Consider the following 15,100-nt stretch of genomic DNA (forward strand, 5'->3'; position numbering starts at 1 on the left):
GAAATTCAAAGGACACAGAATAGCCAAAAAAATCTTGAAGAACTAAGCTAGAGGATATTTAGATTACCAGATAGCAAAACGATTTATAAAGCTATAGCAAATAAGACAGTAGAATATTGGCAGAAAGATAAGCAAAAACACAATGGAACAGAATAGGGTACAGAAACAGAACCACATATAGTTACTTGATTTTTAACAAAAGTCTCTTTAAAAAAATGGAAGCACATTTGAAGAAAGGATGACCTCCTTCATAAAAGATGTTATATTAATTTGATGAAATGACAAAACAATGTTGATTGTTATCTCACACCATAAACAAGACCCAATATCAGATAACATGTTCATGTAACTCTTATGGGTATAAGAGTCCTTAAATAAATTGAGTAAAATTTTCTTCATGACCTTGTACTAAGCAATGATTTCCTTTTTTTTTTTTTTATCAAAGAACTATTAGATTTATTTAGAAATTCCTGGCAGTCTCTTAACAAGTTGAATATATTATTAAAAACTTAAAAAACTGTCTTATTGTAAATATATGTATATATATATTTTAAACTACAGAATAGTAGCATCAGGGAAAAACACAAAAATGTAACCATTACATTTATTTAAAAATTCTTGACAGTCTCCTAACAACTTCAAATGTATTTACAACTAAAAAAAGTTGTCTTATTATAAATATATATATGTCTGTGTGTATATATACATATATATGCATATTTTAACCACAGAATAGTAGCATCAGGGGAAAATATAGAACATTTTTCACAAATGTAAAGTATAACTTTCTTCTGATAGATTTAAAACTTGAAGGCCAGAAAGTATTATGCCAGATAAACAAGACAAATAGGAAAACTAATAGTTAATTTTACATATTCCTCGGTGAGATGGATTACTCATCATTAAGATTGAACTTTCATAAGTCTGCTGCTTCAAATACCTTAAATAAAAGAAAGGATGACCTCCTCTATAAAAGATGTGTTAATTTGATGAAATGAAAAAACAATGTTGATAGTTATCTCACACCATAAATAAGACCCAATGTCAGATAACATGTTCATGTAATTCTTATGGGTATAAGAGTGCTTAAATAAATTGAGTAAAATTTTCTTCATGACCTTGTATTAAGCAATTGTTTCTTAAGCAGGGCACCAGAAGTATGAATGGTAAAAGAAAAACAAAATAAATTATATTAAAATAAAATACCTCATATACACCAGGATACATTAAAAAGGAAATGATATTTGTAATTTTTACATGGATATTTGTAATGGCAAGACTTGTATGTTGAATATAAAGAAATCTTTCAGATCAGTCATAAAAAGAAGAAATTCAATAGATAAATAAACCTGAATGGGCACTTCACAGAAACAAATGTCCAAATTTCCAGTAAACATGTGAATGTTCAAATTTCCAGTAAACATATGAAAAGTGCTCTACCTAACTAATTATTCCAAAAACCCAAATTAAAATTATGATGCTATATCACTGTGCACCCAAGAGGATCAATAAAAAGAAAAAAAATGGAAGACATAAAATGTTGACAAAGATGTGAAGGAACTGGAACTCTTGAACTCTGCTGGTGATGCAGAAACTGATGTAACTACTTGGGAAAACTGGTAGTATCTGCTAACAATGAATTTTCTCATACCCTATGACTAGCAATTTTACTTCTAAATACATGATGAACAGAAATATGAATATAGGTCCACCAAAAGCACCATTCTTAATAGTTTGATACTGGATACTGAATAAATGTCCATCAATAATAGAATATATAAATCAACTATGATGTATTCATAATTGCATACCATGCAGCAATGATAAACTCTTGCTATATACAATAATATTAACATATCTTATCAACAGAATGTTGAATGCAAAAGGCCAGACACGAAACATAACTTCTATATGATTCCATTTAAATAAAATTCAAAAACGGGCAATAGTAATTTATTGTGTTAGATGTCAGAGTAGTGGCTACCTTTGGGATGGTAGTGATATATTACATTCAAGAAAAATCCATTTTAAAATAGATTTTAAAATAAATGCCCCTTTAATGGAGATAAAAAGTGTAAATAAAGACATGACATTTAAGTTATAATTTGAAGAGTGATTTTTGGGTTCTCCAGGCAGGTCATTCCAGACTAGAGAAAATATCGTTCTGGTATTGCAGCACTATATTTTTCCTCTTTCTTTTTCCTTTCTGCATTATTTCTTCCCATTAAAACTTACCTATTTTGCATATTTTTTCTTAAGAGACTATCTATCTCTAGATAGTTTAGCAAGTTTAATATGTTACTCCACCTAGATTAGCTTGTAGACTTAATAGTTTATTCTAAAAAGTAATTGATGTGGAACTTTTTTATATCTAAGCAGGCAGGAGGGGAATTTTAAAAAAATAAGACCCCCTTTAAAATTACACCATATAGAGCACGACTGGTGTAGTTTAAGTCAAGGATGGATTTCTGCAGTGCTTGGTATGTTGCTATATGTAGATAAGCACTTCTAAATACGAAAATGACAGTTACCATTACTAGCTTTGTTCCCAAAAGACCTCAACATATTCCTAATGAGTAAATTTTACCATCATCACAATGTTTACCTCATTTGCAGTGACTTATTCATAAAATTCAGATTTCCAAAGATAATTTAAGCAAGTAAAGTAATATCATATAGCTCTTGTTTAAAAAATGCAGAGAGGCATTAACGTTGTGTAATAGCATAGTTTCTATTATAGAACATAATAATGGTTCTGAATTAATTGGATTTCATTAAAAATTAAAGAATTGAATGATCAGAGGAAAGAAATCATAGTTTTTCTCTCAGGCTACTTTGCTAAGTTGGAGGTGAGGATATAAGACAACCAGGTAGATGGTATCAGACTTAAGGAGTCAATTCTGACAACTGAAAATTCAAATAATGATCTATTTAAAGAGTGATTCATTTAAAATAAGCTTCTTTAGGGCCAGGTTGCATTTAATAGAAATAATCTTAAGCATAATCCAGAGGTTTGAAATATGTCTGCTTTTCTATGCATATGTACTTGCTACACTCAGTTTATTTTAATTTCTCCAGAGAGTCTGATTTTGCAGGGTAGTTTAACCTGATGGGGGCAGTGTGTGCCTGTTAGTCCCAGATAGAGTGTAAATTATTTTAAGGGAGAAAGGTAAGATTAAGGGAAAAATGACCTACACAGCTTAGAGAAAGGCCACAATAGGCTGCTGATGACTTTCCTGGCTCTGAAATGGCAGCTTGCATACGAACAAAACAAATAAAGAGATCAAAATGAAAAATCAAAGTTTTGTCAGGTTTTCCACAGTCCACTAGAAGAGCAGCTTGTCAAAAGATATTTTGTAAAGCTCTCTAATAGGCTTTCCAAAGCTGCTGTCTTAATGCAGTCAAAACAGATAATGATGTCTTCCCAAACAGCTAATGGGTTTGTAGGCATTCCCCATTGTCATGATTTGCTTATTAGAAATATACAGTTCTTTGCACACGGGCTTGTCTTTATCTCACTTCTTCAACTGGAATGTGAGCAGAGAACTCTGTTGCATTAACTTGGAAACTTTTGCTTTTCTGAGGAATGTTCACTGTCCAGCCATGGTTATTCTGAATGTGTGTGGGAAGGCTCTAATGATCAGTCTGGATAGCTTGGTTTTTTTTTTGTTTTTTTTTGCCTTTGCTTAAGACAAATATATTTTCTCTTTTAGTCTCTTAGGTATGAGGCATAAAGAAAAATGGACCTTGTCTAGGCAGCTCTTTCAGATCTCTCTTTTGTTCTTATATCCCCTTCCTCACAATGCCCAAGATGGCTCACGATGGCCAGAACTGCCTGTTTGGAGTCCACTAATTTTATTTTCCAAAGCAAAGAGGAGAAGCTGTTTACAGGAATGAAATGCTACTCCAGTTTCCGTATGCTTTTGAAGTGCTTCTAACTTCAAATGATTAATGTGATCAAGACTCATTTATTTATATTTTAAGAATATTTTTAAAAGCTGTTTTGTTATGAAATTTAACAAATGTGCAGATAAATGTATAACAGAATGATATACAGTGTAATGGTTCATGGTTTATCACAAACAAGCAGGTTAAATAAAAATATAGAACATTATTCGTATCCTGAAAATCTCCCTCATACTTCTTCTGAATCACTAACCTGTCCTCCTCCAAGCATAACCTGATTATCATAGCAACCACTTCCTTGTTCTTTTTTCTAGTTTAACTTCCTGGATTAGTCAGGATTCTCCAGAGAAACAGAACCACACACACACATATATAAAAATATATATATATATTTATATATATATGTGTGTGTGTGTGTGTGTATATATATATATGCGTGTGTGTGTTAAATAGAAATTAGCTCATTCAATTATGGAGACCGGAGACCGAGGAGTCCCACCATCTGCTGTCTGCAAGCTGGAGAACCAGGAAGGCCGGTAGTGTAATTCAGCCTGAATCCAAAGGCTGAGACCAGGGAAGATGATGGGGTAAACCCTGGCCCAATGGTGAAGAACTGAGCCGGCAGGGAGGGGTAATTGTGTCTGAAGGCCTGAGAACCAGTGATGCCAATGTCCCAGGACAGGAGGAGATGAATGTCTTGGCTCAAGAAGAGAGAGAGAATTCACCCTTCCTCTCCTTTTTGTTCTATCTGGGCCTCAGCGGGTTGGATGATGCTCACCCACATTGCTGAGTGATCTTCAGTAGGTCAACAGATTCAAATGTGAATTTCTTCTGGAAACACCATCACAGACACACCCAGACATTATGTAATACCAGCTATCTGGGTATCTTTTAGCCCAGTAAAGTTGACACATAAAATTAACCATCACACTTCCTAAGCATGCTCTCTCAGAGATCCTTGTATGTAATTTTTTGCAATCTTGTTGCTGTCCAATCCCTTCAAGCGGATATATTTTTAAAAAGTGTTCAAGTTTTCTAGTTGTTCTTAGTAGAAGGCTCAGTTATGTTAACCAGCCCACCATTCTTGGAAGTGGAACCTTATTTATTTATTTATTTATTTATTTATTTATTTATTTATTGAGACAGAGTTTCGCTCTGTCACCAGGCTGGAGTGCAGTGGCACAATCTCAACTCACTGCAACTTCCACCTCCCAGGTTCAAGCGATTTTCCTGTCTCAGCCTCCTGAGTAGCTGGGACTACAGGCATGCACCACCATGCCCAGCTAATTTTTGTATCTTTAGTAGAGATGGGGTTTCACCATGTTGGCCAGGTCATTTATTTTTAATTCAAAAACTACTTATTAAGTGCCTACCAGCCAGGTGCTGCTCTAAGATCTGGGGACACAGTGGAGAAGAAAAGTGCATTTTCTGTTTTACAGGAGGGTTGTATCCAGTTGAGGGATTTGGATAAGAAAATGTTACAGTGCTCTTCTTTAAAACTCCTGCATAGCTACAAAGTAACATTATCATCATAATAGACATTAGACGACTCATTAAAATGGGTAGTGATGATTGATTTTACAAAAATGTTTCCCTTTACAATAAGACTCATAGTAGGATTTCTTTATAAGCAAAGTATTTCAGAATTTTGGACTAGATATTACCTCCTCATCCCATACCCTGCCCCCCAGCACCCCTCAGGACTACTCAGAAATGCCATTTGTAGTATTTCTAGTTTTATGTCCAGGATGGGCTTGAGCTGGGATGTTCTAGATGCTATGCTGGATGAAGAAAGATGTTGGCTGACTGTAGTTTGCTTTCTTTTAGCCTCACCATCTCATTCGTTTCTTTTTCATTTTTAATTTTAAGCTCCTCTGCCTTCCCTGTGTCCTGTGTTATTCATTCCTTTAAATCCTTTGCAAATCTAGAAGTAAAGACCACACACGTCTCAGGGTTGTTCTTGTTGCTCTTCATTTCTCTATTTTTGTGGGTACCTGGGCTCTGCTTTTGATGGTTACAAAGAGCTAAAACTTGTCTAACCTCCATGGCAATTTCTTATTAATAGCATTCTCCCTTGAGATTATACTCATATATTTTCCTTCTCTCACTAGGTCAGGATTTTAAAATCTGAAATAGGTTTAGCACTATGTAATCCCCCCTCAAATTGTAAGCAAAATATGATTTCTATTTGAAGGTATTAATTTTCTGGAAAGAATGCATATTTTAAAGAATATTTTTTATTAGGGGAATTTTCAAACTATCACTGAAGTAGAGACTCCAGGGGAAGTGATACAAATTCCCCTGGAGTCAATATGAACAGTTTACAATGCTTATTTTACTTATCCCTGCACTGTATTTTTCTGGAGTATTTTAAAGCAAATCCCTCATATCATGCCATTTCTTCTATAAAATCTTTAGTGTGAATCTTCAACTGTTAATTTTTTCCTTACATGGTCACCATGCCTTATGATAACTAGTAAGATGAACAGTGATTCCTTAACCTCATTTAATTCTCAGCCCATCATCAAATCTCCCCAATTGTCTCATATGTCGTATAATTGAGCTATTAGATTTTGTCATTCAATTATTCTAATTAGGACTTAAACAAAGTTCACCTTTGGATTGGTAAACATCTAAAGTCTATTTTATTGTAATGATCACCCTTTCTCCTTTTTATGTTATTAAATTATTGGAGATTATTTGTTCCATAGAGCATCTCATAATCTGGATTTGGATGACTGCCATTTGGTATTGTCACTTAACTTTTAATTCTCCTTTCTTTGCATTTTCTGCAAATTACTTGTAAATTTGTGGATGATCTCTAGGTTTGATTAGATTCATGTTTTACACAGTTATTACTTTTTAAAAACACAGTTTTAATTTTCCAAAAATAAAACCTGAGGGTTCAAAATTTTGACCCCCAAAAGTTTAAAAGGCACTATAATAGAAGCAACTATTCAAGGGAACGTATATTTGATAGTCATCATTAAATTATTTCTGTAGTATGCACAATGTTAACCACACAGACATTTCTGAGTGAATACCTAAATGAATGTATACAATTTTTTAATAAGTTAATGAAAGGATAATTATTTACAGTTTTTTCTCTCATCACACTGAATTTATTCACACAAGTTAAATAATTTTAGAGTCTAAGCAGATTTAGAAATGGTAATATAAAGATAAATAAAGTAAATACATGCTTGCCCTATTGACCAAAATGAATACGAGTTCAGTTCAATGTATTTTTTCAAGTGGTGTATTTTATTTTGTTCAACAGTTTTTATGGTACTGAGAAGAGAGTGAAGATATCTACTTATTTACAAAGCTGAAATTCAGAGTATCGTAGAAATCACAGAGAAGTATGGAGATTATGGCTGAAAAGCCTACAGAAGTTTTAGTCTACTTTTTCACCAAATGTATACATCTCCTCTACATTTTCATTGACTTGTGATATTAAACCTTTAATTGAATACGTAAGCAATGGGAAACTCTTTTGTTCTTACATCCCCTTCCTCACAATGCCCAAGATGGCTCACGATGGCCAGAACTGCCTGTTTGGAGTCCACTAATTTTATTTACTTTTGTAAGACAGTCCATTCTATTTCAGGATGACATTAATTGAATAATCAGTTTGATTTTGCTCTCTGAAGGGATGACATCCTAATGTTTATTGAGTGCCTATTATTGACTGGGCACTCATCACAATTTGTGATTTTTTTCAACTGATTAATTTACTTATGTAAAATCTGTTTCCACCATGTGACTGTAATCCTCAGGAGGGCAGATGCCATGCGTGAATTAATCAGTGTGTATCTTTGGCACTCAGTTCATGTATTTGTTGAGTGAATGAATAAAGAATCAGGTAGAGAGAAATTAAGTATTTTTCTTATGATCACACAGCAAGGCTGTGAACTCTGATTTCCAACCTTAAAGCTTTTTAGAATTGTAAATATACCTATAATTAGACTTAGTCTAATTCAGTTTTACATGGAGGCTTTTATTTTCTTTTTTAAGTATGAAATCATGAGTCCTGAACCTTCTCTTTTTGAGATTGGACCTTTAGTTTTCTCACCTGTTACTCACAAGACATAATGACCAGAAATCTTAATATAGCATACATCTTTAGCCCATCTTTCATAAAATTTTGTTGGCAGTAGTGAACACATGGTCTGACATTACAAGATGAGTATTATTCTCTAATTTTGATACTATCATTGTATCAATGTAGTCTAAGATTGCATTTATTTTTTGTTTCCTAGCCATGTCTCATTATTGCCTCTTAATTTGCTTGACATCATCTAAAATCCTCAGTTCTCTCCATATGTAAAGCTGTGATTTTTGATGACTTTTTGCTACTCACTCTCCTCTACCATATTGTGCTAGTAAATTATATTGTTTTTAATACAACCACGGAACATTGGACTCAGTAATGAGTTTTACATCTTTATTAAATGACATCTTAATTGAACATGGTTGAATATAAGTCTTTGCAACTGATTCCAGAAACAAAACAAAATCTAAAACCAAAAAAACAGAAGCAAATAAGTGCACAAATAAAGGATGGAGGGGATGTTGTTTAGCGACAACGTATGGGAAAATGACTTAAGAACTTTAGTCGGCTCCCTAAGAGCTGGCGTATCAAATGATTGCCAAAAATTTATGTCATCTTAGGATGTGTTAGTATCTAACACCAGGATGACAATTTTGTTTCCTCATTAGTGCCAACTGTGATCATGTGGTAGTGATGGCCTAGAGGCTGTACTGAGATGATTTAACATGACTCCCATCTCAGTGCCAGGAGTTATTAGGGATATCTGCTATGGGGGTGGGAGAGGAGAGTATTCATTTGCGTGTTTGCGCCTTTGCTTATGAGTTTGAGGGATAGCAGAGCCAATCTATATTGTGACTGCCCAAATGTGCAAGATATTAGACTGAAAATGTTTTCATGAGGCAGAGCCAATCAGCGCGAGAGGTCTCTGAATTCTCCCATGTGGAGAGCCTGCAAGAACTGAAACTGTCCCGCCTGGAGAAGCAAATGCTAAACGGCTGCTGTGTGCAAGAGAGATGGAGTCTGTTGTTATCTATGAACTTATGGAAGAGCTGGGTTCTGATAACCTTCATAGACGGAAAGAAAAAGTTGTACACAGATTTCAGTTTAGTATAAGTAGAACTTTCCCAAAATTGAATCTGTTCGAGGATGAAATAAAGTAATTGAACTGTGATGAGTAATTGCCATTGGAAGTTTAAGAAAAAAATTTAGTGACTCCATGCTGACAGTCAATGTGGGGGCTGTGTGTGGCCTGGGTGACTTTTATGTCCCTTTTAGTTTAGAGATTCTGTTTATTCATTCATTCAAAAATACTTATGGAGTGCCTACTCAATGCCAGGCAATTTTCTAGGAAAGAGGAAACTGTGGGGAATAACAGATAAAGTCCCCATTCTCATAGGCTTCAAGGTCTCATAAGAGTTGGAGAGCCAGATAAGTAAATGGGTAAATGAGCAAGGTCATTTTAGATAAATGCTCTAGAAAAAAAATCAAATGTGAGTGATAGTAGGATGCTGAAAGAAAGGAGAAACTCTCTAGGCTGGATTGCCCAACAAAGCTCTTATGAGGAAGTACCACTTGAATAAAAAATTAAATTATTACAAGTAGGCATTTATGCAGAATTCTGAGGGAAACTTTTGGTATATTTTTGCATAAACTAATGAAGTTAGGTTTCTGTGATCTGCTCTTGAGTAAACTCACGCTGGCTCCTAAGGTGACAACTTTCCTTTTAAACTGCATATATCTCTCTGGTTTGATAAACAATTCTAGAATTTTCTTGGAAATTAATCATTATCTCACCACATTGTATTTACACTATTTTTCCCGTTTTGAAAATGGCAGAAATTTTTACCAGTCTTCTTTCACCTCTCTCATTTTGCATGACGTGCAGTCAAATCTGCATGTTCTTTTTGTATTTGGAATATATCACACTGTACTTCATTTGAGCTAGAGGCAGAAGCTCCTTTAAAGTAGCTGAATTCTCTTTTACTCAATTCATTGCCTACCTTGGCTTTAATATCCCCCCGCCCTTTTTTTTTAATTTCTCAGTTTAAATGAGAGAAATAAAATTTAAAAATTTTAGAGAAAAAGAGAAATGGGGTGTTTTGCCTTTTCTGCGTCTGTTAACGTTTTACCATCTGCCCCAAGTACTGGTCCAATTCCTTCCTCATTCTACTTTAGTTTCAAACTTATTGAAAATGCATTTCTCCCCTTTATTGTTTTTATCAGTTTCTGCAAGTTTCTGCTTATTCTGGATTTCTTCCTTTTCAAGTGTTTTCAAGGATTTTTATTCTTCTTTTGTATTCCCCCTGATTATGTGACCATTTCGCTATCAGTTAATTAGAGAGTTTCCTGGCAGACCAGTTGATGTCATCAGTTGCCTTTGCCCTTTCTTCCTCCTCAGGATCATTTGTGATTGCATTGTTAGATTTATAGTTATAGGAACTTCTTCATCATTTGCATCTTCCTACTGTTTTGTACTCTGCACTTGTTAATATTTTCCTTTTCCTTGTTTTTTTTTTGTTGTTGTTGTTGATACCTGCACAGCACAGTAGGCATAGAGGGCATGTCTGGTCCTACCCACTATTACCTCCTTCGTTTTTCTTTTTAATTTTGTTTTTAACTTTCATTTTAAGCTCAGGGGCACATGTGCAGGTTCGTTCCATCGGTAAACGTGTGTCATGGGGGTTTGCTGTACAGATTTTTGCATTACCCAGGTATTAACCCTAGTACCTATTAGTTGTTTTTGTTTTTGTTTTTTGTTTTTACTCCTCTCCCTCCTCCCACCTTCTGCCCTGTGACCGGCCTCAGTGTGTGCTGTTCCCTTCTATATGTCTATGTATTCTCATCATTTAGCTCCCACTTATAAGTGAGAGCATGTGGTATTTGGTTTCCTGGTCCTGAATTAGTTTGCTAAGGATAATGGCCTCCAGTTCCATCCATCTCCCTGCAAAGGACATGATCTCATTCTTTTTTATGGTTGTCTATTATTCCATGGTGTATACGTACCACATTTTCTTTATCCAGTCTATCATTAGTGGGCATTTAGATCTTTGCTATTGTGAATAGTGCTGCAGTGAACATGTGCATGCATGTGTCTTTATGATAGAATGATTTATATTTGTATCAGTCCATTCTCACACTGCTAATAAAGACATACCCAAGGCTGGATAATTTATTAAGTTGGTGCAAAAATAATTGTGGTTCTTACAATTAAAATTGCAAAAACTGCAATTACCTTTGTACCAACATATATAAAGGAAAGAGGTTTAACTGACTCACAGTTCAGCATGACTGGGGAGGCCTCAGAAAACTTACAATCACAGTGGAAGGGAAAGCAAACATGTTCTTCTTCACATGGTGGCAGGAGAGAGAATTATTGCCCAGCAAATGAACCCCTTATAAAACCACCTGATCTCTGAGAACTAACTCACTATCATGAGAACAGGATGGGGGAAACTGCCCCCATGATTCAATTATCTCCACCTGGTCCCTCCCATGACATGTGGGGATTATGGGTAGTACAATTCAAGATGAGATTTGGTTGGGGACACAGCCAAACTGTATCAATATTCCTTTAGGTATATACCCAGTAATGGTATTGCTGGATCCAATGATAATTCTGTCTTTAGGTCTTTGAGGAATCTTCACACTGTCTTCTACAATGGTTGAACTAATTTACACTCCTATCAACAGTGTATAACCGTTCCTTTTTCTCCACAATCTCGCCAGCATCTGTTGTTGTTTTTTTGACTTTTTAATAATAGCCATTCTGACCGGTGTGAGAGCCTTCTCAGTTTGTCTAAACCCACAAAGGATGTGGTCACTTTCCTTAAAGGCTCCTGTTTTTTCTAGAGTTAGAGTTAGCATAATGATTCTGTCTTGCTGGTCATAATTTAATAATTATCACCTTCACATATCTTTCTTTCTTTTCAATATTTTGATACTTCCTCTCTTGTTAGAATAGATCTAGAGGTATCTCATAGGTAATTTTCTGAGGATACATGAGGGCATTAGATAAAAAAATAGAATCCAGGATAGTCTGAATCAGTCAGATATACTGTAACATATCTGCATTTTAATAGAAGAATTGTGGACAAAATATTTTAACCCAAATAAGTTATTCCAGTGTGGGTAATTTGATAAATCATGGCAGGTCAATGGGATTTAGTAAAATTTTAGTGAAAGAAGAACCTTTGAGAATATTTTAAATCATTCCATAACTTTCTCCATGATTATGAGAAGAACTGAAATAACCAAAGTGAGTTGTTCTAGCTAAAGAGGTAAACTTTGGCTAATGATTTAATTTTAAAAAAATCAGTCAAAGTTAAAGTCCTGGGAAGTTTTTGACATGAGGAGTACAGCTGTAAGCAAGCTCCATTCAGCACCCACAATCCTATGTTACGGAGATAAAGGGTTCTATCATCTGTACCCTTGTCCTTCTCTTTGAAAAAGGAGCACAGGTCACTTTGCTCTCTCCCATTATGCTATTGTTGTCTTATATCTAAATATTTATGGTTCAAATGCCATAAGTCAATGTTATGAAATTTGTTTTCAATTGTCTGACATATTTTTAAGAATTCAAGAGAATAGCCCATTATGTTTACCAAGATATATGCCATTTTATTTATTTTTTTTTTTGTTCTAAGTTTCTTTCTAGTATCATTTCCCTTTATTCACACAGCTTCCTTTGGAAATTCTTTTAGAGAAGATCTGCTGGCTATAAATTGTCTTAGTATTCCTTCATTTGAGAATGTCTTTATTTCACTTTCATTCCTGAAGAATATTTTAACTAGGTATAGAATTCTATGTTTATAGTCATTCAGTACTGGAAAAATATTGTGCCACTTTCTAACAGTCTCCATGATTTCCGTTGAGAAATATACAGTGATTTAAATCATTATTCTTGTATATATAAAGTGTTGTTTTTCTCTGGCTCCCTTCAGAAATTTATATTCTTGTCTTTAGTTTTTACCATTTTGATTACGCTGTGTGGGCATGGATATTTTGGATTTATCTTGTTTGGTGTTTGTTCTTGTATCTAGCCAAATTTGGGAAATTTTCATTATTTCCTCAGATATTTTTTCATTACTACACTCTTCCCTTTCTCCCTCTGGCACTCTGAGGACATGACATAAGACCTTTTGCTATTGTCCCATTGGCCCCAAATGCTCTGCTTATTTTTTCTTTATGCTTCATGCTCTTTGTTATTCAGACTGCATAATTTCTATTACTCCATCTTCAAATTCAATGACTCTTTCATCTGTCATCCTCATCCAGCTATTGAGTCTATTCAATGTATTTTTTATATTAGTCATTTTGTATTTACTTGCCAAGATTTTTAGTTTTTACATTTGTCATGAGAGTATTCACAATTGCTAGTTTGAACATTTTAGTCTTTGTCAGATAATCCAACAATTGTGTTTTCTTGGCATTGTTTTCTATTGATTTTCTTTTCTTATGTGAGTTGACATTTTCTTGGCTTATCAGATGTTGAGTAATTTTAGATTACATAATGGACATTTTGAATATTACTTCATGAGACTCTGGATCTTATTTAAATTCTATGGAGAATGTTGCTATTTCTGTTTTAGCAGACAATTAATCTAGTTAGATTTAGATCTCAGATTCCTATCTACCTTCTATGGTGACCTACGGTTTCAATGTCATTTCAGTTGTCAAAGCCATTATAATGTTCTTTGGATATGTCCTGGGTGTCTACGATCTAGGCAGAGGTCTATATGTAACTTCAGTTCTCAAGGGGTTTGGAAGGCTGATTAGGATCAGAATCACACATGTGCAGGTCAAGAGTGAGCCCAAGAGTTCAGAAACAACTAACTTCATGGGGCTACCTTCCCAAGCTTCTCTTTCTGCATGATTTCCTGAGTATTTATTGATTCTCTGGGCCACTCTTTTTGGTCCTCTGTCCAGAAACTTGGGGCTTTAGTGATCCCTCTCTGTGTACACTTCTCTGATTGGGCTCATATTCTAGCCCAATAAGAGGGAGAACAGAGAGGAAAAAAAACAAAAGAGAAAGAAAAAGGCAGTATTTGTTTGTTTGTTTGTTTTTCTTACCTTCTTTCAACTACAGTTTCACTGAGCAGAGAAGAAGGTTCCCCTTTCTCAAAGTTTCGGCTTTTACAGAGTCTCATAGTTTTCACTGTCAACATTGATATGGAATTGCCTGGGGGCTGGGCCTGGTAGAAAGGAGAAGTAGACTTCTCCCCACCATGAGCATTAAGAGCTTCTTTCCTAGTTCTCAGCCAGGCCTGTTGTGCTTCTCCTGGAGTTCAGTTTATCTGTGCTGTAAGGGCTTGCTTCTGTGTTTCAGGCTGCACTGAATTCTAGTCATGGGCTAAAGGAGGGGGGGAAATGGTAAATTCACTACTGATTCCATGGTGCCTTGATGTGCCTGCTGTGATTTACTTTACATAGTCTTCTCATAGCTGCTATGCACTCTTTCTGGGTTTTATAGTTGTATTAAGTGGGATAGAATGAGTGCAGTGTGCTTACTCCCTTTCATCTGGAACCAAACTATGTGGATTTCCCAAATTTATTAGACTCTATTATCTGGGTTCCCTGGGAGGGTAGAACATGCCTAGTATTAAATTATTAATCAAATGTTGCCAGGAGATCATGCAATTCTTTATAAAACAGACATGAAAGATCTGAAAACATAAAACAAATGTCATGATTTTCAGAATATCATGTTTATAACAAGGTATTAAAATCTCTTATTTTAAACTCAAGAACGTGTAAAAGTATATATGGAGAAAATAGGAAAATTTGAATTGTATATTTGCATTACAAGAGAATGATGTTCATCAAACAATTTGCCAATAAAGCAGTTATCTAAGGGACTAGATTTTGATGTAACTCTGAGCAGAAGAAATTATTAAACATTTTAATGGATGCCATTTCAATAGTTTTCTGGTTGTTTCATCTGTAGCACAAGTAAGCAAATATAAAACTTAATAGGCAATGAGTTTTTATGTGCACTAATTCTGAACTTAGCTTTGTTTCAGGTAGAAACTTTTTACAAAGGGACTCAGTAGTAAAATGCAGGTACTGTCACACTTTTGACTCCTAAACCCCTATTTCCTCTATTTTTTTTTCTTAGCAAACTGCTGAGTAGAAAACATAATA

The sequence above is a fragment of the Mandrillus leucophaeus genome, unplaced genomic scaffold (genome assembly GCF_000951045.1).
Source record: "Mandrillus leucophaeus isolate KB7577 unplaced genomic scaffold, Mleu.le_1.0 Scaffold51, whole genome shotgun sequence".
NCBI classification, from domain to species: domain Eukaryota; kingdom Metazoa; phylum Chordata; class Mammalia; order Primates; family Cercopithecidae; genus Mandrillus; species Mandrillus leucophaeus.